General features: G+C 40.4%; 1 long non-coding RNA gene across 4 annotated transcripts in view; it reads right to left on the bottom strand.

Annotated features, from left to right (window-relative positions):
• Positions 1 to 12,260, bottom strand: part of LOC131274938 (uncharacterized) — a 65,206-nt gene extending 52,946 nt beyond the window's left edge. Inside the window, exons 1-2 of one of the 4 annotated variants that reach the window (XR_009182256.1) lie at positions 11,877 to 12,260; positions 9,837 to 9,934 (exon numbers count right to left, since the gene is read on the bottom strand). This is a non-coding gene — a long non-coding RNA (uncharacterized lncRNA). The remainder of the gene's footprint in view (positions 1 to 9,836; positions 9,935 to 11,876) is intronic. The other 3 variants (XR_009182257.1, XR_011646731.1, XR_009182255.2) reach the window with 3 other exon arrangements.
• Positions 12,261 to 12,986: the final 726 nt, after the last annotated feature.

Below are 12,986 nucleotides of genomic sequence, written 5' to 3'. Positions count from 1 at the left end.
GATATTCTACTATGGAACTATTGTGTTTAGTAATGGAAGAAATTGTAGCACTGATGTGGAGAAAGTGGCCACAGTAGCTGCTGAGGGCAGGGAGACGGCAGAAGAGATATGATGTGGGGGCATTTTCAGGTCTTGGAGTTGTCCTGGGTGATACTGTAGGGACAGATGCTGGACATGGTATGTCCTGCCATGGCCCACTGGGTGGACTGGGGGAGAGTGTAAACTACAATGTAAACCATTACCATGTGGTGCAGCAGTGCTTCAAAATGTATTCATCAAATGCAATGAATGTCCCACGATGATGAAAGAGGTTGTTGATGTGGGAGGAGTAGGATGAGGGGGGTGGGGGTATATGGGGATCTCTTATACTTTTTGAATGTAACATTTAAAAAAACAGAAAAAATAAAAAATTAAAAAAATTAAGTAAATGGCTTAAATATCCCAGTCAAAAGGCAGAAATCAGAACAATATATAAAAAAGCATGACAACTATATTCTGCTTACAAGAGACACATCTTAAATTCAGACATGAGGAGGTTAAATGTGAAAAAATGGAAACTATTCCATGAATATATTAAGCAAAACAGAGTGAGAATGGTTAAATTATCATCAAACAAAATGAACAAAGTCAAATACTTTTAGAAGGAACAATGGAAGACCCTATATACTGAAAAAAGAGTCAATTATAAAAATATATGTACATAATCTTGAAGCACAAAATATATGAAGCAAACATTCACAGATTTGATGTGAGAAATAGGTAGGGCTGTATTAATAGTAGCAGATTTCAATATACCACTTTCAATATTGGCTAGCATTTTCAAACTGAAGGTGAAAAAGGAAATGGAGGACTGGAATGAATGTATGTACCAACTAACCCTAGCAGTCCTATATAGATGTTTATAACAGAAAGAGAGAGGATGTATGTGCAAGAAATAGGTAACACATCTGTTTGAAAGCAATAGAGTACAAATTCTTCTCAAGTGCACAAGGATTATATCCCAGATTAGGTTATATGTTATATCACAAAACAAGTCTCAATAAACTTTGAAAGATCAAAATCATATAAAATATTGTATCTAACCACAGTGAAATGCCATTAAACTTCAGTAACTAGAGAACCAGAAAATTCACAAATATGGGGGAGTTAAGCAATACACTCTTCAAGACCCAATGGGTCAAAGAAGTCATGAGGAAATCTGGAAATATCTAGAGATGAATGAAAATGAAAACACAAAATGTCCAAACTTATGACAAATATTAGATAAGCTGACAAAAAAGGAGAGGATGCAAATAATAAAAATCATTTGCGGGAAACGGACTTTGGCCCAGTGGTTAGGGAGTCTGTCTACCATACGGGAGGTCTGCGGTTCAAACCCCGGGCCTCCTTGACCCGTGTGGAGCTGGCCATGCGCAGTGCTGATGCGCGCAAGGAGTGCCGTGCCACGCAAGGGTGTCCCCCACGTGGGGGAGCCCCACGCGTAAGGAGTGCGCCCGTGAGGAAAGCCGCCCAGCGTGAAAAGAAAGTGCAGCCTGCCGAGGAATGGCGCCGCCCACACTTCCCGTGCTGCTGAGGACAACAGAAGCGGACAAAGAAACAAGACGCAGCAAATAGATACCAAGAACAGACAACCAGGGGAGGGGGGGAGTTAAATAAATAAATAAATCTTTAAAAAAAAAATCATTTGCATTGAAAAGGGGGAATATTACTGCTGAACTTACAGAAATAAAAAGGATTAGAAGAGCATATGAAAATCACTGTAGGGGAAGTGGACTTGGCCCAATGGTTAGGGCGTCCGCCTACCACATTATTCAGCTGTAAGATATTCTCGATCCATGTGACATGATGATCATTGAAGACATTATGTTGAATGAAACAAAGACAGATGCAAAAGGACAAATATTATATAATCTCACTAATAGGAATTAAATATGATGGGCAAACTCATGAAGTTAATGGCTAGAATATAGGTCACCAGAAGATAAACTGAGGTTTAAATGTGCAGGATTTATAATATGGCTGATTGTTAATGTTTGAAAATGGAGAGGTGATGATAGCACATTATAGTGATTATAAGTCACAGTCCTAACACATGGGTCGATGTGACGGTGATTGAAAGGGAAAGTTTAGGTTTGTGTATACCACTAGAATGAAAGCTAGAAGATGAAGTATGAGACTGTATAAGCAAAGTGAATCCTGTGTGTAGTTAATGTGTGTGATCAATAGTATAAATATAAGAGTATTGTTCCCTGAATCAAAACAAATGTATGTTAATATCAAAAGATGTTAAAAAATAGGGTGGTAATTGGGTGGAAATACACCTAAAGCAAACTTGAACTGAAGAGAATAGTAATACATTAATATTTTCCCCATCAATGGCTAAAAATAAATTAAGCTAAGTGAAAGAAATCAGACACAAAGTACTTTATATCATTAGACTCCACTCATATAAAATGTGAATACAGGGAAGCAGACTTGGCTCAAAGCACAGGGCGTCCGTCTACCACATGGGAAGTCCACGGTTCACACCCCGGGCCTCCTTGACCTGTGTGGAGCTGGCCCATGCGCAGTGCTGATGCGTGCAAGGGGTGCCCTGCCACACAGGGGTGTCCCCCACATAGGGGAGTCCCATGCACAAGGAGTGCCCCCCATAAGAAGAGCCGCCCAGTGCAAAAGAAAGTTCAGCCTGCCCAGGAATGGCACTGCAAACACAGAGAGCTGACACAGCAAAATGATGCAACAAAAAGAGACACAGATTCTCACGCCCCTGACAACAACAGAAGCAGACAAAAGAAGAACACGTAGCAAATGGACACAGAGAACAGACAACTGGGTTGGGATGGGGGAAGGGGAGATAAATAAATAAAAAATAAACCTTTTTTAAAAAGAATATAAATAGGTTTATAGAGATGGAATTAGATTAATAGTTACATATGGTGGGGAAGGCAGAGGAATTGAGTGGTGACTGCTAAGGGGTAGGGTTTGTTTTTTTTTTGAGTAATGGAAATGCTCTAAAATTGACTACAGAGATAAATGCACAATGCTGGGATTATACAAAAAGTCATTTATGTACACTTTAGTTGGACTGGATAGTATGTGAATTTATCTTAATAAACTTGCTTAGAGAAAAAAACAAAACACTTCCCAATGCAGTAAAGTCTAAGACAGTAAGGCTTCACTCATGATTTAAGTGGAATTTCTCAAGAAGATATACACATAGCCAACAGCACATGAAAAGATACACATCATCACTGGTTATCCGAGAAATGCACATCAAAACCACAATGAGATACCAATTAACATCCACTGATTTTGTTACCTAAAAAAAAAGTAAAGTTGGTGAAGATACACAGAAATAGGAATCCTAATATTACTAGAGACATTGTAAAATGGTGCAGACACTGTGGAAACCAGCTTGGCAGTTCCACAAAAAGTTAAACAGAATTACAGATGACCCAGCAATCCCACTTCTTGGTGTATACTCAAAAGAACTGAATGCAGAGACTCAGATAGTTATTGGTACACCAATATTTACAGCAGCATTGTTCAAAGTAGACAAATGGTAGAAGCAACACAAGTGTCCATTAGCAGGTGAATCAATAAACAAAAAGTGGTATGCACACATTGGAATAATATTCAGTCATAAAAGTGGAGGATGTCACAATGCATACTATAACATCCACGAACCTTGAAGACATAATGTTTTGGAAAATAACCCAGACACAAAATGACAAATATTGTCTAATCTTTGTTTATATGAAATAATGAGAAGAAGGACATTTCATAGACGCAGGGAGATTTTATGTTATCAAAGGCTGGAGGGGAGGAGAGAGAGGTGGTACTGTTTAATGGGTACAGAGTTTCTGTTTGAGGTAATGAACAATTTGGGGTACTGGATACTGGTGGTTAGCACAACATCATGAACATAATTCAGCTCACTGAATTGTCCCCTTGAAAGTGCTGAAATGGGAAATTATGAGTAATATATATGCAACCACAAGTACAAGTTTAAAAAAAAAAGAGAAATATTAGTAGCTTACACTCATGAGAATGGATATTAAAAATAAATAACGGCAAAGATGGAGAAAATCAGAGAGCCCTGTACATTGCTAAAGGGAATGAAAAATGATGCTACATACACCGTGGAAAACAGTTTGGAGGAAACAGAATTGTCACATGACCTGGCATATACCCGAAAGAATGGAAGAGCAGGAACTCGAACAGATAGTTTTACACCACTGCTCACAGCAGCATTTTCGTAATAGCCAAAAGATGGACGGAACCCAAGTATCCATTCACAGGTAAGTGGATAAAAAATGTGATACATACATACAATGGAATATTATTCAGTTGTAAAAAGAATGTAGTCCTGAAACATGCTACAACATGAATGAACTAGAAGACATCACACTGAGTGAAAATGTCAGACACAGAGACATACTGCATAAGCTCACTCATTTGAAACAAATGGAATGTGCAAAGTTCAGAGACAAAGTAGATTACAGTTTACCTGGTGCAGTGCAGAGGGGCAAGAAGAGTTAACACAGAATGGATACAGGGTTTCTGTTTAGGGTGATAGGAAAGTTCTGGTAATGGATGGTGGTGACCTTAGCACAGGGTCAGTGTAATTAATTCCACTGAATGGGATGCGTGGGATTGGCTGAGATAGTTAAGTATACATTGTATATGTTTCCACAATTTAAGAAAAGAGCAACTAAAGTCATGGACAATTCAGTGCAATATATGATCCTAGACGAGATCTAATAATGGAGGAAAAAAGACTTAGAGACATTACTGGGACATATTAAAAAATTGGAATAGAGACTTACAGCAATATTGCCTTATAGCAATATTAAACATTTTAAATTTAGCAGTACATAAGGCAGTTACATTAGTGAAGATTCTAGTTCTGAGGAAATGTACATGGAATATTGTGTTCAAGGAGCAAGGTGTATCTACCTACCCTTAAATGCGTAGGAGGGAGGGAGGGAGAAGGAAGGAAGAAGAAAGGAACTGCAAATATGGCAAAATATTAAAAATGGTGGATCTAGGTATGAGAAGCAGGAATGTATGTCAGTATTCTTTATTTCTGCAATAGTCCTATAAGTTAGAAATTATTTTGATAATGTTTAAAATAGAGAAAAACAGAAATGAGAAGGGAATTTAAATGGTCCACTACAAAGTTTCAATTAAAAACACTGACCAAAAATATATGTAAAATACGAATGTCAATTTTAATTCTTTTGCTGTAAATAATTTGATATATTGTGGCAGTCTCTGCTGTATTTAGTTAATACTTTTTCTGTAATTACTTCAATGAAGCAAAGTTTGGAATATATAAACAATGATACAACCATTTATTGCCTGTAAGAGACCCACTTGACTTTTTTTAGGAGGTACTGGGGATTGAACCTGGGACTTCATACACGGGAAGTAGGTGCTCAAACACTAAGCCACGCCCACTCCCCAAGACTCATTTTATTTTTTTTTAACAGACTTTTATTTTTAAAAGATACGTAGGTCACACAAAATGTTACATTAAAAAATATAGGAGCTTCCTACATGCCCCACTCCCCACAACCCCCACTCCTCCCACATCAACAACTTCTTTCATTAGTGTGGCACGTTCATTTCATTTGATGAATACATTTTGGAGCACTGCTACGCAGCATGGATTATAGTTTACATTGTAGTTTACACTCTCTCCCAGTCCATTCAGTGGGTTATGTCAGGATAATGTCCCGCTTTGTCCCAGTAATATCATTCAAGATGACTCCAAATCCCAAAAATACCCCCATATCACAACTCCTTTAACCTCGCTCTGCGTCAGCAACTCCAGTGGCCATTGTCTCCACATCAATGATACAATTTAGTTCATTTTCAGAGTCTCAATAATTTTATAGTAAAATACAGTAAGTCTACTCTAATGATATTTTACTCCTCCATCCTGAGGACCTTGGGAAGGTGATGCCCATTCCACCTGTCAACTGAGAAGGGGCTTCGATCCCATATGGCTGCTGGATAGGACTCTTGTGCCCACAGCTGTAGATTCTCTTGGTTCCCTGGTGTGGTGGTTGTCCATCCTCACTTCCCTGTCAGCTGACCTGGGTAAATCCAATAAATTGGAGAGGAGTTGTTGCAACACCTCTGAGGCTCAGGACCCAGCTTGCACATAGACAGCCCAAAGATTCAAGTCTCCTGGGCATACACCAACCCCAGCACCAACCAGAGGTTCAATATAAGGGACAGAAGAGGCACATGTAAAGAAGTCGCATCGGAATCGAACTTCATAACACTCAGGAGCACAAATTCCAAAGATGGGCCCATAGGCAAGGAACTGAACTCCAGAGCCATCTGCCAGGACCATAGGACCTGGGTGTTCCGTAGTCCTCAAAGCACCACCACCTGGGTTTGTATCTACTTTGGCTGTCTCTGAGACCCTGCTGAGACATGCGTAAGCTTGACCCCTCTGATGACCTCCCAACACATTTAATTCTCTTAAGATTATGAACTCATTTGTCTTTATCGTTTCCCCCTTTTATTCAAGGTCTTTTTCTAGTAGATTCACAAGCCATGCTTGGTAGCAATTCCTCAGTGCCAGGGAGGCTCATCGCCATGAGTCATGTCCCACGCTGGGACGTGAGTTTGGCTGAGTTTGGCTTAGAGAGTGGCCACACTTGAGCAACATGGAGGCTCTCAGGAGGTAGCTCTTAGGCACCCTGCAAAACCAGGCCAAGTTGAAATTACAAGCACAATAGGCTCATTAAGGATAGTCATCGGTATTGAGGGCTCATCATTGGACCATCCTTCTTCACTGGTCATTGCCCTCACACTTGGTTGCTTTCCCATTGGGGAATGTGACAGAGCTCCCCAGGAAGGGAACCCTACACTCACTCAGTTGTGTGAATCTCTACCCACTGTGTCAATACCCAATGAACATCCAAACATATCTATATACCCTATACGCATGCCCAGGTGAACTCCCTTCCATGCATCCCCCATCAATGACACCCCACAACAATGCTCCTCCCCTGCCATAGTTGAATCCTGTTGTGATCCAAAACTTTTTAAAACATTAAGCCTAAGATATTGCCAAATTCAATAACAGAAAAATGAGGTAGTAACGACAGGTTTAAATATTAGAAATAAAATACATAATTTATAAAAACTAAAGTAGAAAACCACTGAAGTACACCTGGTCCCCACAGCCACTCTAGAATCAAAGGCCCAGAGAGGTTGAAAGTGAGAAAGTTGGCAATAGTACTGAAATACGGCATGCAGATAATAACGAAAAGAAAGTTAGGCTCACTTGAGTAATAGCAAACAAAATTAAAGCAACCATGTCTACAAAAGACAAAGTATATATTCATAAAAGGGTCAATATCAAGAATATACAATAACTAAAAACATACATACATGGAACAACAGAGCACTTAAATACAGAGAGGAAAAAATGTTGTATTTTAAGTGAGAAATAGATCTATCATAATAGTTGGAGAATTTAATTTTCCACTTTCACAAATGGATAGAAAAACTAGACAGACAATCATTAAGGATAGAGAGGACTCGAACAACTCTATAAGCCAACTAGATCCCATAGAATATATTCTTCTCAAGTTCACATGGACTATTTCTAGAATAGACCATACGTTACCCCACAACATATATAAAAACACTGAAACATGATGTATCTTCTTTTACCAAAGTAGAATGAAACTAGAAATCAAAAATAGAAGGTAAATTAGAAAGTTTCACAAGTATGTGGAAACTCAATTGCACACATGAATCTATGGTTCACAAATGAAATCATGAGCAGAATTAGACAACACCCTGAGAGAAACAGAAATGAATACACAACATATCAATCTTAAAAGATGCACTGAAAACATTAACAGAGAAATTTATAGCAAAAAGCAACTTTATTTAGAAAGAATAACCATCTTAAATCAATAACATAATTTTATATCTTAAGGAAATACACAAAGAAGAGCAAACTAAATCCAAAGCTGGAAATAAAGATTAGAGCGGAGATGAATGAAACAATAGAAAAACAATAGAATCAACACAACTAAAAGTTAGTTCTGCGAAAAGATCAACAAATAAGAAAATCCTTTAGGTAGATGGGTTGAGAATAAAAGAAAAGAACAATCTATTCACTAAAGTGAGTAATCAGAGTAGTGACATTTCTAAAATGGGTTTTAAGAGTACACTACAAGCAATTGTGCCTGAACAGATATCTTTGACAACATGGACCCATTCCTAGAAACGCATCTTACCTTCTTTGTAATATTTGCTCTTAAAAATTCACTGCTCTGAAAAAAATACTTTTGGGGCATATGTTTTAAAACATACTTTAGGTAATCATGTATTGTAGTTTTAAAATAACCCCTATTTTTATGTTATCCTTTTTCTTTCCATCTGGCCATTTCGCAACATTCTTAAGGGAGGATGTTGGGTATATGGACCATGACCTAAACCTTCTTTGAAGACATAATGAACTGAGGAAGAAATGTAAGAAATTACCACTGTACATACAGGACAACAGTTATTACAGTGATGAAAGGGAAAACATTATAAATAAATTATTTTTAATATTTTTCATTTTAATACCCCAAATTTTTTTACATTTAGTTTTAGTTTTGCTAAATGATTACACATTTTATTTATGTTTAAACCTATCATTACTACCTCATTTTCCTATTAATCTAAATGGCAATATACTTGGTTTCATTTTTTAAGAAGTTTTGGATCACAGAAGGGTTACAACTATGGCAAGGGAGGAGCACTGGTGTGGGTTATTCAGTGATGCGAGATAAATGACAGGAAGTTCACCTGGGCTTACATATAAGGTGTATTAATATGTTCAAATGTTCATGGGGGATTACCACAGTGGGTAGAGATGCACACGAAAGAATACTGTACTCCCATCCTGGGGATTTCCGCCACATTCTCTAATGGAACAGCAACAATCCCCCAAATACAGGGCCAACGACCACTGAAAAAGGATGGTCCCTTTCAAACTGAAAGTAAAGAGAAAATTAAGGAATTTGAAAAACACTCATCATGATTGCAAATATTATTACACCCCACCCACTTGGTAGGTGCCACGGCAGCCACCAGTAAGGAACTGGGAGAGGATGGTGGTTTGCGAGGCTGGTCGGCTTGGGTTTAGGTCTCCTTGCAGTTCTCAGAAATCAAGCTGGTTGCCAAGTGTGGGAGAAGCAGCAGCAGAGGCAGAGGCTCTGCTGCGTCACTCTCCTCTCCCTTACCTTGGACTGGGGAAGGCCAGATGACCCAGGTGGCTGGAGGGGAATATACTGCCCCAGAATGGGAATACTCTACACCAGGACATGGAGGCTGTTCAATGACCAGGAGCACAAAATTATCATTGCTTGACTGGATAATGCAGAGAAAACTACCATCCTTTATCAATTTTCTATGAATAAAACTTGAAACTGGGCATACTTCCCCTACAAGAGGAAGTGTAGGAAGCAATATAGAAGACATAGTGCATTAGGACCTAAAAAAAGCTTGTTTGCTGATTTTTACTAATAAACAAGATGTTAAAGAATGTATGACTAAAGGAGAAATCTCCCAGTTTTTGAAACTAACTTCTATTAAGGGTCACTAATGACATATCTAAGCATGCTGTGCTGTTACTGGCTAGGGATTGTGCCACGGACCCGAATGTATGATGTCAAAATTTAAGATTAGATGATCTCTACCAATCTCTTTTCATAGACTTTACTTGAAGGCTGCAAAAGTTAATGGCTTAGATACATTTATAATAAACTCATTGAAACTTTTTCAATACAAAAACAAAGATGAAATCTTACCTTCCAATTTGTTTTCTCCTTAATTCCTTTCAAAGTAAGGTCTTAAAACTGTGACTGACACTTTTCTCACAATGAATCCTCTCAGGACACTGGGGAGCCTGTGGTAAGTATAAAGAGAAAGGAAGGCCATTAACTTGAAGAACTTTACTATCAGTAAAAACCTCCCTAATTGCATGTTCTCTTGTTCTAACACAAGATACAAATCGGCACACTCAGTTTCCAATATTTTTAAAGTGTGATGTTTCTTACGAAAAGTATTTTTCATAAGGTTGTATATGTATTGCGTATATATCTCAAGTTCAAGTTAATGGCTTTGATTTATGTTCTAAACAAAAGTGATTAAGGAGCACAAGAATTAGTAATAGCCTTAGTTGTAACCATATACTGGCATTGGTGTTAAGGGTCATTTTGTACTTTTCTCCTTAGGCTCTTGGTATTATACTAACCAACACCCAAATCACTGAGTTGCTCTTAAAAAAAAAAAAAAAAAGGAAGAAAGAAAGAGGAAAACATCTTGACATTGTGTTAATATTTTAGTGTTGGTCAAATCATGTGGGAATGTACCACAACTGAATAAGTCATATATCAGATTCCTGGCTTCAGTTTTACCACAGGGTAGAATTACACAGCAATAATTATAAAATCATTCCTTGCATAGGTCTGTATGTCACCTATATTACTGAATGACTGAATAAATGAAATAAAGTCACTCATTGATTGTGATTTAAATTATCAAGTATTTTTTTCAACATTAATTGCAAACTGTGGTGTGAAACCTGTCTATTCAAGAAGTAATTATCTGTGTGCATTTCAAGTAAATTTGAGAAGAAAAGTGAAGTACCTTTTCAAAGCAACAACAGTAATTTCTTAAATGGAGTACATTGAGATTTTCAAATTCCTATTAGTTGTCTGTATCTTGTTCTACCACATGAATACACTGCTTGGCAATTTAAAAAACACAGATATTGTTACAGTTACATGCCAGAAAAGATACGCATGTACAAAATGAGATTGTAGGCATACTGATTTCACCTTACCATGGAAATATACAAAATTAAAGTTAGATTTTGTATTTTCTACAGGAGAAATTTACCTTCGCTGAATACATATGACTTACAAAACAACAGTTTCTGACGCAGATCTTAAATAAAGTGATAATGTAAGTCCTGGACATATTTCAATTTAGGTACTTTTCGGCAGTATGCAATAGTAGGTATTGAAAATCACAACTGGGTCCTGAACTTCAAAAACTGATTTCTGTTGATGCATAAATTTTACTTAGTGCAACTTACTACAACTGGAAGGCGAAGTATCTTGTAAAATCTTCATAACAAACAACTAACCAATTTAAAGGCTATAATCCCGGGACATTTACTACATTCTCATGGTGTGCAGGTATCACCTCTAGGTATTTTTTAAACAGTAACAGTCACACTGCAAAAAAGGACATGTCAGCAAGCTAAACTTGAAGTAATAGAAAATTCTGACTTTTTCATGAGAAATTGTGCAACATGGCAGTTTTTTCCTTAAAAACAAGATAAATTAAAAGTAACATTAATGAACTTAGGGAGCTCATATGGGCCCAGGGGTTGAGCGCCCGCTTCCTACATGTGAGGTCCCAGTTCGGTTCCGGTGCCTCCTTAAAACAAAACAAACAAAAAACCACCATTGGGGAACCAGAGTGGCTCAGTGGTGTACTGCCAGCTTCCCACACACAAGGTCCCGAATTCACTCCCCGGCCTTGGTACGTTAAATAAAAAATTTACTCAAAAGTTTGCTTTAATTAAAGTCAGAAATATAAAATTATTATAAATGTTGGAATGTGGGTTACTAACGCTTTAAGGTAACGCTGGGAGCCGCACTGCCCGTACTTGTAAGTCTGTCAACGTTTCTTTCGCCTCTGTCAGCGGTGCAGGAACAGCCGCCCCTCTGTGACCGCCGAGGGCGCCGCGCCGCGCCGAGGAGCGCCCCTTCCCTCAGCCCAGGGCTGGGCCACGCCCGCCCCCGACCTCTCCCCTGGAAGCCGCAGTACTCTCCTACCCTTTCAGGCTGCAGACGTCCTTCCTCTCTGAAGCTCCGTCAGGACTGTCTCCAGCAAGCGTCCTGAACCCGCACACGCCCGACAGCACGCCCGGCTCGAGCTGGCGGCCTCAGTGAGCGGGGGCTCTGGGCGAACACGCCTCCTGCGCGTCCCCTGAGGAGACGATGAACTAACGGGGCGGCGCAGGAACCCGAGTCCTCCGCTCACGTTAGGGAAGAAAGCGCTCCAAGCACCGCCACGCAGCCCCGCGCCCCCGCGGGAAGAGGGGCTCTCTCCTCACGCCCACCCCCGAGCAGCCCCGTCCTGGCAGCTCCCCGCGGCCGCGCGGGAACGAGGCCTTCCACCTCCGCCGCGGCTGTTCCTCCCGCAGGAACGTGGGGGCGTTTCCGGGGTTTCCTCAGGAAAGGCGGCAGCGCGCCCCCTGCAGGCGGGCGGCCACAGCGCGGGAAGCGCCGGCCCAGCTGGGTGGTGGAAACGTGCCCCTCACCTGCCCGCCCCGCGCCTTCATCTCTAAGACGGCGTTGGGAGCGTTCAGGGCCAGTCTGCGGAGCCTGGTGACGTGGACTCCTCAGCGCAGTGACCCTGAAGCTTCAGGGGGAAGGGCCCAGAAGGAGCAGGATCCGGGAGCCTCCAGCCCAAGCCCAGACTCCGGGGCCACAGCTCTCCTGGGACCCAGGCTTTATCCCCGCCCCGTGGAGGATCACAGGAGAAAGCTCCCGGTGCAGCACAAAGCCTGCATGTGACTCCCCACATCACTCCGCTTAGCAGAGTCCTCCTGCCTCCATGGCACCAGCCCCTGGCCTCTCCAGTCAGGAGATGGCCACAGTTTGCTGGTCCAGGAGCTCACTGCCACCTGGAGGCTTGGCAGGCCCAGAACGGTGCACCAGCCCCGGGTGCAGGGAGATGTGGATGCACAGAAGCCCAGCGGGGGCCTGCCCTGGTTTACTACCTTCCTTCTGAACTCAGAAGTTTCCTGGGGAATATCCAACATAAAACCTGTCTCAGCAGGTAAGTCGCCGTATGTTGAAGTAAAAATCCTTTCATATTATTTTTTTCTTCTGCATTCATCACTCCAATCATTATTAGAGCTTTTTCATTATTTCAATAAT

Source organism: Dasypus novemcinctus, chromosome 21, assembly GCF_030445035.2.
Source record: "Dasypus novemcinctus isolate mDasNov1 chromosome 21, mDasNov1.1.hap2, whole genome shotgun sequence".
NCBI classification, from domain to species: Eukaryota; Metazoa; Chordata; class Mammalia; order Cingulata; family Dasypodidae; genus Dasypus; species Dasypus novemcinctus.
This window is presented reverse-complemented; position numbering and strand designations above follow the sequence as displayed.